Here is a 12,110-nt window from a genome sequence, read left to right as displayed (position 1 = left end):
TGAGTGGCGGAGCCCAGCGGAGGGGCGGGGCCCAGCGAGGGGCGGGGTCATAGGGGCGTGGTCTCTGGGCGCGGGGCGGGGCCGGGCGGAGCCACACCTCCCACCCCGGGGGACCCTTTTGGAGTAAACGTCCTGCAGTTCCTATTCGGACAGGGAAATTGCCATTGTAACTTCTGAGACACTAAATACTTGGGAAAGGGATATTTTGACTATTTTTCGACTAATCCAACTGTATCAAGTTGATAACCTAAGAACATTTTGTTCTAAGGTATGTGTCTTAGAATATGTTGTATTGATAGCAAGTTACAAGGTTTTTCCATTTAAATTATTTAACCTTTTTTTCAAGCAAATCATTTTTTTTTATTTTGTGTTGTGACTTTTATTTTATTTTTTTTTAATAAATTTTATTGTTATATTCCCCATACAATTGCAGCCCCCCCATTCTGACCCCAATCCCTCCCCTCCCGCCCCCGCCCCCCTAAAAGTGTCTCTGGTTCATAGTTTTTTGTTGATTTTGATTTTCACTTTCTTATAGTTATTCATTTTCCTGGTCCCTTATTTAAGTTTTCTAGATTCCTGCTATGAGTGAGACCATCCGGTATTTTTCTTTTTCTTTTTGGCTTATTTCGCTGAGCATGATCCCTTCCAGCGCCATCCATGTTGCTGCAAATTGCATGTGTTTATCTTTTTTGAATGCTGAGTAATATTCCATGGTATATATGTACCACATCTTCTTGATCCAGTCATCTATTTTTGGGCATTTGGGTTGTTTCCAAAGCTTAGCTATTGTAAACAGTGCTGCTATAAACACAGGGGTGCAGGTGTTGTTTGGAATTGATGTTTCTGTGTCCTTTGGGTAAATACCTAGGAGTGGAATTGCTGGATCATATGGAAGCTCTATGTTTAGTAGGTCCAGAAATCTCCACACAGCTTTCCACAGTGGTTGGACCAGTTTGCACTCCCACCAACAGTGCAGAAGAGTTCCTTTTTCTCCACACCCTCGCCAACATTTGTTGTTGCTAGTTTTTTTAATATGTGCCATTCTCACTGGTGTAAGATGGTATCTCATGGTAGTTTTGATTTCAAGCAAATCATTTTTAAAAAGTGAGTTAACTGAAAGAAAATAGTGAATAATATGCAGGTGATATGCAGACTCAAGAAACTATGTGGGTAATGGAATGACTGGAAAATAGTCAAGTGTCTGCAATTTATCACATTTACCATAATGTCACTTTGAGATTTTTATTTGTTTGATGCTTGCTTTAGAGTACCGTGCTCGCCACCCCGGCTCTTGTGTGCATAAATAAAAATAAATCTTAAAAAAAATTAATTTCATGTTGTGTGAATGTTACCTCCATTTGGTTTGTTATTGACAAACGACATATATTGTGAGCTTACCATGAGCGGTCTCTAGGCTGAGTGAGGTATCCCTTGGATCGTCACCATACCCTGTGAAATGGTTATCATTTTTATTTCTTTCCCCCAGCCCCCAGTTAACATCTGTAATTCGTCACCCTCATTTCATAGATGGGATACTGAGGGTGGGTGAGTTGCCCAAACACTCACAGCTGGAAAGGGAAGGCACAGGGCTCTAAAGCCCAGAAGCTGACTGCAGAGCTCCCCTTCTGCAGTATTTTTGGAGTATAATGGCTTGTTGGGGCTTGATAGGAGGTCGGGGTGAGTAGTGATGCTCTATCCTTCAGTGGAATATCCCCAAATACTCTGCTCCCGGGCCTGACAGGGTGCTCCCCTTTGAAACATTCCATACTCTCCACTACTTTCTCAACCTTTCCAGGCTCTCTCTGCTCTGGTCTCCCTGTTGAGCTTGTGGGAGGCAGCCGCCCTCTTAGATTTGACAACCCAAGATACCTCCAGACTTTGCCAAATGTCCCCTGGGAGACAAAATCACCCTCAGTTGACAAAACACTGCTCGATGGCTAATAACACAAGTTTTGGAGCCAATAGGAGATGGGACAAATCCCTGGTCTGCACCTGTCATTTTTTTTTTTAAGATTTATTTATTGGGCCTCCCCAGTGGCACAGCAGTTGAGCGTTGGGTTGCAAAGCTGCCGGCAGCCTCAGCGGCGCCGGTTAGATAGCCGGGTGCTCCCTGGCCACGGGAGGAGGGTCCCACATGGCGCACAGACCTCTCCTGCCCCGCTGCTCCCCTCAGCAGTGTACTTCGGTCCTTCTGCCTGCTCTGCTCCCCGCTCTGGCTCTGGTGAATTTTCTCACCCTCCTGTGCTTCTGACTATACCCAGTGCTTGTATAAATAAACAAACAAATAAATAAATAAATCTTTTAAAAAAAAGATTTATTTATTTATGCATACAAGGACTGGGACGTAAGCTGGGGGGTGAGGGTGGGGGTGAGAGGATTCACCAGAGAGAGTGGGGAATAGAACTGGTGGATCTACTGACATACAGTGAGGGGAGCAGCAGGCGAGCCAGGAGAGGTCTGCTGCACCATGTGGGTTGCTCCCTGGCTGGCCAGGGATGGAACTCTTGCTGCAGTGGCTTGTGATAGCTGGATAGCGCTGTCCTTAACCCTTGCACCATCAGGGAGGCCCTCTGCACTTGTCATTTTGGAGGGTAGGCAGTGTGGCCGACAGACTGGTGGCATCACCAGACCCTCCAGGAAGACTGCAAGGGGCCTGGGCAGGAAGGCCAGGACCCTACACTAGCCCAGGAATCTGCACACACTTAGCACAGGCTGCACGTACACACTGTGTGACTAATGATCTGATCTCTTAAAACTAAAACTCTTGCTTTAAACTGAGAATCCTGATAAGACCTGAAGGAGTGCCAGGGTCAAGATAATCAGGAGGCTGATAAGTTCTGGGGGCTGAACAGCTGAACATGACAAATGCCAGGAGCATCCACTGTGACGGGCTGTTCTGATGGGCTGTTCTTGTGACCATCTTTGTCTAACCCGTTAATGAAAAGGCCAGCTCGAGATGAGATGACAGAATGGTTTCTTCAGGGTGCTATACCCATGGTTCTGTCATATCAGGGGCCGCAGATCTGAAAAATAGCAGTGCTTATAGATTGAATTCCTGTCTCTGCTTGCTGGCATCTGCAGTGACAGACAGCAGAACCTGGTCTCATTCCAGTGTCAAGAGCGATGGCTTAACTTTTCTACACATTCGTTTACACATCTGTAAAAGGAGAACAATCATAGTATTGCCTCAAAGCATTAGCTGTTAGCAGTGAGATAATGCAGAGAAAAAAATCTAGGGGTACATGGCCCTCAGGGAGTGTTAAACAGATACTAGTTACTATTAATATTTTCCCCACAAGGCACATGCTAAGTTTTTGAACCACTGACAAAGACTTTGTTTCTTTGGTTTTTTTTTAAGATTTATTTGTTTATGCATACAAGAGCTGGGTTACAGGTGGTGAGAGGATTTACCAGAGTGGGGACAGAACAGGTGGATTGACTGAGATACACTGCTGAGGGGAGCAGCGGGGGAGGTCTGCCGCATCACGTGGGTCACCTTCCTGGCTGGGGATAGAACTCATGCAGCAGTGGCTGCGGATAGCTTCATAGTGCTGCGACTTAACCCCTTATGCCACCAGGGAGGCCCTGGCAAAGACTGAATACACTCTGGTTTTTGCAAAGTGACAGAGTTCCTCCTCCTCCTTCCATTCCGGAGTGAGCATGAGACTCTGCTGATGTCCTAACAAGCTCAAGTTGGGCTCTTCTGGCAGCCCCAGGGGCACGAAGACCAGGAAAGGAAGATCCCAGGTACCTGCCAGCCCACAAAAGCTTCATTCCTCCTTCTTGTCCTGCTCCTGGGTTTTGTTCTTTCTCATAAAACTTGACTTTTTTTCTTTTAAGTCTAACTATAAGGAATAAGGGCGACCCCATGGTAAGCCATTTATCAGACCACTGCTGCCTGAAATCGGTTTTAACTATGGTTAGAATGAAAGTTTGCCCTTTCCTAAGATGGATGCATATTTCAGTTTCTCACTCTTGGGGGATCCAATCATTTGGAACAATTTTGGGTGGTTCCTTTTGTCAGATGGAAATGTAACAGGGTGGTCCCCAGGAAAGGGGGAGGTTCCAGGTTCCCTGCCCCACCCAAGGGAGGGTGGAGCTGAGCAGGGAGAGAAGAAGCCGGAGAGGAGACTGAGGAAGGAAGGAAGCAGGATGGAGCCAGAAGGAGACCTGGAGGAGGCGCATGGAGCCTAGAGACACGTGAAGAAACTGCGCTTGCCTTTTGGTCGTGGACTGGGTGACACAGATGTGGGTGAGACCCGGGGGAGGTGACCATGGCGGTTTTTGTCTTGATTTTTGATTTTGCTCTGTTCCTCCCAGATTTGCCTGGTTGTTTCTGATCCTTTTCTGTGGGTCCCCACTGGAAGATGCTTTAGACTTGTGGCAGGCTTTGGGGCCTTGCTCTGGGCCAATCCTGCTTGGGTGGACTTTTACCCACGAGGGGATGGGTTACTTTGGGTGCTTGATTTAGAAACTAAATTCTTTTTCTTTCCTGTATTGTTTCCTAATTGTATTAAAGTTCCTTCCCATTAAAGTCTCATATGTTTTGTGTTGATGCAGCGGGTGGCAGCACCTATTTAGAGCAGGCAGGTTTGCAGGGTCTGGGCTGCCCCTCTCCCTGCTCTGTAACAGATTGAGTTACCCTCCTCAGTATTAACTTGGGCCAGGCACTTGTAATGTTTTCTTTTTAACACGTGGTTTCATTTTTACCTTTAGAACTGCGTTCTGTGTGTATTTGTTGCCTTGTCCCTTCAGCTAAGGCAAACTAGGACATTTTGTAAATTGTATCCCTATGAACCCCAACCAGGCCACAGTCTGTGTTCCCATCAGCATTTCAGGTATGCTCAACAAAGCCTTACTGTTTTCCTTATGCCAACAGCAGCCCAATTCCCAGCTTGTTTGGCCACTGGAGAGGAAGTCTCACTGCTTATCGCTTCTTTTCCAAACAGGAAGCCAAGAGTTGCCTCTGGCTCAAGAGCTGGCTGCAAGTCCTATCAGGGTTCCTGGGCTTAGGGGCCATCAGAACAGAGCTCTCCAGAAAACAGGGTGGTCTCCTGCTCTGCTGACCTGTCTAAAAGCCAGTCTCCAGGCCTCCCTGGTGGCACAAGGGGTTAAGCACCACACTATGAAGCAATCTGCAGCCTCTGCAGGATGAGTTTGATCCCTGGCCAGGGAGCAACCCACATGGTGCAGCAGACCTCCCCTGTCTCGCCTGCTGCTCCTCTTAGCAGTATATTTCAGTGCGTATGCCTATTCTGTTTCCCACTCTGTCTCTGGTGAATCCTTTTACCACCCGCCCCCCCCCCCCCCACCTGCATCTCTGGACTGTACCTCAGCTCTTCTATGCATAAATAAATAAATCTTTAAAAAATTAAAAAAAAAAAGCCAGTCTCCCTTGACCCAATGGGAATGAAATACCTAGAATCTCAGACCCAGAGGCCCAGAAGGAATTTAATGGAGGAGTCTTCCAATGGACTGTTCAGAGTTATAGAGGGAGCGGCCTCTCTCTGAGGCTGTAAAGGGAGATATCCCCACGAAGGACCGGCAGAGCCCTTCATAACCTCCAAGAGAAGAGACCATGATGGATCCCCAAATCAACACTTCTCCACGAAGCCGCCCCGACACCTCTGGCATCGCCCAAGCTCCAGAGCCCTCCCCCGTGCCCAGAGAGCCATCTGCCCAGGTCTTTCTCGTTCTCATAGTTCTTGCCATATCACACTGGAACTTTCTATTGTCTTGTCTAGGTCTTAACCATACTGGGAACTCCCTGAGGATATAGCTCATGTCTTATTCATCTCTGTGCTCCCAAGGCTAGGCTAATGCCTGGCTCACAGCAACTACTAAGAAAAAGATTGTCAAATGAATGAATAAGCTGTGGCTGACATGGTGGCCAAAGTGTTCTTTCCATACTCATTCTGGAAAAAAAATCTTTTTATTTAGCTTCTTCTAGCTGTCACAATAAGGAAACAAATTGTTTTCCGAAGAAAAAAGACAAACTGACCTTGTCTTCATTAACCAAAGAATAGAAGATGACCAAAATTCTCCCTTTTAAGTTTGGGAGAAGACTTTTTGGGCTCAGTTGAGGGAATGACAGATGAAAAGCTATATGCTACTTTTTATGATGATTAGGAAAATACCTCCCTGGAGCCACAAGTGAACATGCTGGTAGCTCAGGCTGCAATTAGAGATGGCAAACATTACTCTGGGTTTTGCTAAGTTCCTCCTCTTTCCATGGCAAAAAGCATTCATTCTTTTTCTTCTTTTCCCACTGAGCCCCAGCCCCAGATTTGGCTGTCTCCGCGGCACAGGGAAGATGAAGCCTCACTATTGAGTCACATCTCCTAGAATTTTACACACCTCCCCCGCCAGGGCCTTTCCCTGCATGACCTTGGGCTATTCCATTTGACTTCAGAGTAATGGGAGGAGCCCACTTGTCCTCAGTTCAACCCCCCAGGATTAAACTTTTAGTCTGAAGGTCTCCTCTAAGACTACTCACCTCACAGGTTCCTGCGGAGCTGGAGTGAGAGAGCACCAAACACACAGTAGGTCCTCAGTTATGCATTATCCCGCATACTGTGTGTTCCCTGCTCCACCCACCTCCCAGCACCCCGTGGCTTTCTTCTGAGCTTCCCCTCCTTTCTCGCCTAGCCCCCAAGACTATCCTTCCCCCACTTTTAGACTTTGGACCTCCCTGGTGGCACAAGGGGTTAAGATGCAACCTATGAAGCTATCAGCAGCCACTGCACATGTGTTTGATCCCTGGCCAGGGAGCTACCCACATGGCGCAGCAGATCTCCCCTGTCTCACCCGCTGCTCCCCTCAGCAGTGTATTTTGGTTGATTTGCCTGTTCTGCTCCCCACTCTGTCTCTGGTGAATCCTCTCACCCCTCTGGCCTGTACCACAGTTCTTGTATGCATAAATAAATAAATCTTAAAAAAATATAGACCTTTTAGGGAAGTTTAGGTTCACAGCAAAATTGAGTGAAATACAGAGTCCCCCTATATTTCCTCCCTCACACCCATACAAACTCCCCAGGAACACCCTACACCAGGGTGGTACCTTTGTTATATTAACCTAAACACTCAGGGGGCCACGAAAAAGGCAAGGCATGCTTATTTGGGATCAAAGAATTGCATTTCAGGGTACATAGATTTGGGTTAAAAAAACCTGAAAGGTGGTGCAGGAGAGAGAAGGCCAGGTGTTTTATGGGAAGAAAAGAGAAAGTCAAGTAAGTGGTTAAAGAAAAGAGTTGATCAGCGCTAACAAGTTTCAACTGTCCTTGCTTCTACAAAACTGGTTAGTGATTCTCTAGAAAGATTGAAAAGGGAATTGGATGGATTCCATCCTGGGTTAAAAGATGAAATCACCAGTTCTCAAACAACTGTGTGGGCCAGTTCAAGGACCTGTAGCCGGGTTCAAGGGGGTCAGATAATACAATTTCTGTGTAATGCCTCCTAACTCCATTTTAAAGATGGCTTCACAGAAGTCAGCTTTTCACAGTTAAAAATCAATGCACTGATGGGGTTATTATTACCTCAAGTGCGCAGTTGGCATTAGGGTGCACTCTTGTTATTGTGTAGTCCATGGGTTGAACAAACATTTAAGGACATGTCCACCATTGGAGGATCACATGGAATAGTTTCATCACCCTACAAATCCTCCATGCCCTCCACCACTCATCCTTCCTGGTCCCCTACCCCTGCCACCTCTCCCCACTTGCAGCCCTGTTTCCAGCCCAGTGCCAGTCTGTCAACACCCCCAATTCTCTTACATATTGCAAACTTAACAAGCACAAAAACAAACTCTTGCTTTCTCTCCTCAAACCTATTCTTTGCTGCACCCTCTCCTCAACCCCCAAAGAACATGTGGCCTTTTCTCCATCTCTTACCACCACCTCAGCCCAGGCCACCATCCTTGCTCCCCTGGAATCATGTCACAGCTTCTCAGGGTCTCCTGGTGGTCGAGAAGCCTTAGGCCACTTCCATGACGTGAGGTCCATTGTAAAAGGGAAAGAAAACAACACAGAGGCCCGGTGACTGTGGGGTGTCTGATATCCCGCAGACCCTGCCACTTCTTTGGGCTCCAGAGATTCTGAACTGCTTGTACCTCAATCTATGTGCTGAGGTCTTTCTTTAGAATGGAAAGATGGGGGCCTCCCTGGTGGCGCAGGGGTTAAAAACAGTGATATCAGGCTATCTCCAGCCACTGCAGCACAAGTTCAATCCCCGGCCAGGGAGGTGATCCACATGGCACAGCAGACCTCTCCTAACTCGCCTCAGCAGTGTATTTCAGTCAATCCATCTGTTCTGTTCCCCACTCTGTCTCTGGTGAATCCTCTCACCCTCCACACCTCTGGCCTGTATCCCAGTTCTTATATGCATAAATAAATGAATCTTAAAAAAAAAAAAGAGCTGAAAGATGGCTGAGTCATCCCTATGGGCAGGTGGAAATTGGAATGACCTCCCCCCACACCCCCTCACCAAACTCCCCACATACCCACCCCCCTACCCCCTGCAGCCTTCTGAGCTGGCAGGTCTAGTGTAGAAAGACCTCAGCTCCTCACCTCTTGGGTGGACAAGCTGAGGCATGCTTCCCAGAGTTTCCACATAGAGTAAGTTCTAGTCACCCACAAGGTTACTGAACACCCCTTTTATCAGCTGTTTCCCTGGATGATTTACTCTTTCCTCACCTACATTTCCTGTGCCTACCTAATAAGCTACTTGCATTTGAATTCTTGTCTTTCCGGTCTCAGGGTCTAGGAGAAGCCAGACTAGGACACAGAGCATGAAATCATCATCCAAAATGCTATGCCAGGCTGCTTAGGGGATGGAGCAGAAGTATTTCTTCAGAATGTGCTCCATGCAGGGAGAGCGGGCCATGGAACCTGGTAGAAGGGATAGGGTGAAAATGCTGTCTTTCCAGTCCTGTTGGCCTCTCTGTAACACTCTGTGCAGCTTTATATGGACACATTGCAAACATCCAAGTGAAGCCGCTCCCTGCCCGCCTCCCTCCCCTGCCCCCTGGCCTTGGGCTCTGCAGCTTCCTAGCCCACCTCTCTGTTTTCACCTTTGCCTCCTGCCAGTGGAGACTCTGCTCAGCCCCAAGAGGGGCTTCAAACACTCACCAGGTCAGTTCATCTCTCACTGCCTGAGAGTAAAACCCAAATCTGCACAAGGTCAGAGCTCTAGTGTCTAACAAACAACTCATCGTAGGCTCCTCCCACCCCACTCCTGCTCTGGCCCCACTTCCCCAGGGCACCTCCTGCTGGTTCAGGTCTCCGCTTAGCTGTCAGCCTCACCAAGAGGCCGGCCCCGGGTTTTGTCATTCTGTCTCTGTCCTGTTTATTTCCTTGGATCAGAAACCTACAATTGTTTGATCTGTCCATTTACTGGGTAATTGTCAGTCACCCCCTAGAATGGAATCCCCAGCAGGGTAAGGGCCCACCCTGCTCACTGTTCTGTCTCCAGGATCTAGCACAAGGCCTGGCACATGCAGACTTCTGGCAAAATTAGATAAATTTGGCTGGTGACCCAGCTCAAAAACCATGTGCAGCCACTTCTGACCCTCCTCCTACCCTCCAAACTCTTTCTACTCCCACCCTCCCCCGCAGCTGACACCTCTTTTCCCTAAACGCCTTTGTCAGTTATCCTTAACATATTTCTTTTGGTGATCAACCCTCTGTTTTATCACAAATCTTTTGCTGTTGCCTTGAACTGTCATTTAAATCATGTTTTGTTTCTTAGTCATTGCTGATGGCTATCCTGCTTTGCAGATTGAATAACTGTCTACTTCACTTAAGAAAAAACTCAATGTTTTCTAAGAACAAGGACGTTCTCTTACATAATAGCCACATTACAATGATAAGAATCAAGAATGTTAACTTTCACACACTATTATCTAACCCAGTGCTCCCCCCACACGCACACACCTACGTCCATGATCCAGTCCAAAATCACACCTTGCATTTACCTTGTCTCTGTGAACCTGGAACGGTAACTCAGGCTTTCAATTTTGAAGAATTCAGGCTGGTTGTTTTAGTAAAAAGTCCCTCAGTTCACTTTTTCAATATGTTCTCGTCATTAGATTTATGTTAAATTTAGTAATATCCCTGAAGTGTTGTTCCACACTTAACCAGTCTGTTATTATTGGAAATTTGTGTTGTTTCAGATTTTTCTTCTTCTAACCCATATTGGGATCTTCGTACGTCTTTGTAGTCAAATCTTGGCACACATTTTTATCTATTTCTTTGGGTCTATTTCTAGAAGTGGAGCTGTTACAATGAAGGGTTGTGTGTGCTGATGATTTGGATGTGTGTTGCCAAAATGCCTTCCGATAAGCTGTGCCAGCGTCGCTCCTTCTGCAGATAGAGAAAGTAGCAGTTCTTGGGGGGTTTTGCCAACACTGGATCCAAACTATCAAACACCCTTGTCCCAGCAGCCCATGCTCCGCTCTCCGGTTTGTCTTCTAGTCCAGTTTCTGGTGTATGTGACTGGTTGGTCCTAGGAGCCAAGGAGCTGTTTAAAAAAGGGCTTGGGCCTTCCTGGTGGCACAGGGGGTTAAGATGCAGCACTATGAAGCTAACTGCACTCACTGCAGCAGGAGTTCGATCCCCGGCCGGGGATCTGCCCACATGGCGCAGCAGACCTCTCCTGACTCACCTGCTGCTCCCCTCAGCAGTGGATTTCAGTGGATCTGCCTGTTCTGCTCCCCACCCTGTCTCTGGTGAATCCTCTCAGCCCCCACACCTCTGGTCTGTACCCCAGTTCTTGTATGCATAAATACATAAATCTTCAAAAAATAAAATAAAAGAAGATTTCCGTGTCTTATTCATCTTTGGTGTCCAACTCTGCTTCCTACTTGATAGTTATTAAATGTCAAAGGAAGGAAGTAACAAATGATTGAATAGCAATACTTCAGAAGAGCCTTAGAGTCTGCTCTGATGTACTGGGGTATGACCAGTTAATGACCAAAAATGTCATTAACACTGACAACCCCAAGTTCAGTGACCAGAGGCCCTGCTAACCTAGATTAGCGAGTGATCTTGCCTTTCACAGCCTCCCAAGACCTCTCAGCAGCCACAATAAAGCTTTACTTCTTGTGCATCTTGACCCCAGTCATGCTCTTCATGTCAGGTAACACCCACTGCAGACAACTGCAATGGACTTCTCAGTTCCTTCTCTTGCCCTTCTCTAGAAGCTTCTTTGGGATGCTGCCCATCTCCTATCTACTCTGGGGTCCCAGGGTGCTCGCGTGGCTTTCTTTTAATGATTCAGTGTAAACTGCTAACTAGAAATAAAGTCTCAATGACAGACAAAGAGTTTACTAGATAATCAAAGTGAGCATTTGAACCCTGAAAGCAGAGCCACAGATTTCATTCTGTGACAGCTGTTAAATTGAGTTTATATAGATGGGAAGAGTGAGTCATTAACATTAAAAATATAATTATTCTTGACAGGGGCCTTCTGGTTCTAAATTGTTTTGATCTAAAGATATGTTGATGCTATCTATGAGCAGAGGAAGGCAATGCTGGGGTTTAATCTCTTCCTTTCTAAAGAATGCACTAAGGAGCTGCAAAGGCCCATTGTTAAGTCTTTATCCAGCTCCCTGGTCATTAGCGGGGGGTTGAAAAGACTGACTTAACCCACAAGCAGCAGATTTTGTGTAATTGTTCTCCTGACTTCAAGTCTGTACAGATGGCTTTGTCTGCCAGAGTAAGGAGGGGCGATTCCCACATCATTTTACAGTATGTTCAGTAACAGCTGGGACAAGTGACTGTTTAAAACCAAAGTCTTGGAAATAGTGGCCAGGAAGTACAATGCAGACAAGGCCAACTCGAAGTGGGGTGTGAGCTATCCTGTCATCTAGACTAATCTTGTCTGATGTGTTCCCAGCTCCATAGGTACCCCTTCAGGACCTTCTTTCTCCTTTGCAAAACTCCTCCTTCCCCCATGTTGCAAGGATCTGGCTTGGGGACCTGGACGTGGAGCATCCTTGATCGTGTAGCTTTTTCCCCAACCAACTCTCCCCCATGCTCCCTGCCCTGGGCTTCTCCCAGAAAGAGAATAACCCCCAGTGATCAGCCTCTCCTGATAACGCATCTTTTTAGAGT

This window comes from Talpa europaea (genome assembly GCF_964194135.1).
Source record: "Talpa europaea genome assembly, chromosome: 10".
Taxonomy (NCBI): Eukaryota; Metazoa; Chordata; class Mammalia; order Eulipotyphla; family Talpidae; genus Talpa; species Talpa europaea.
Note: the sequence above shows the minus strand (reverse complement) of the source record.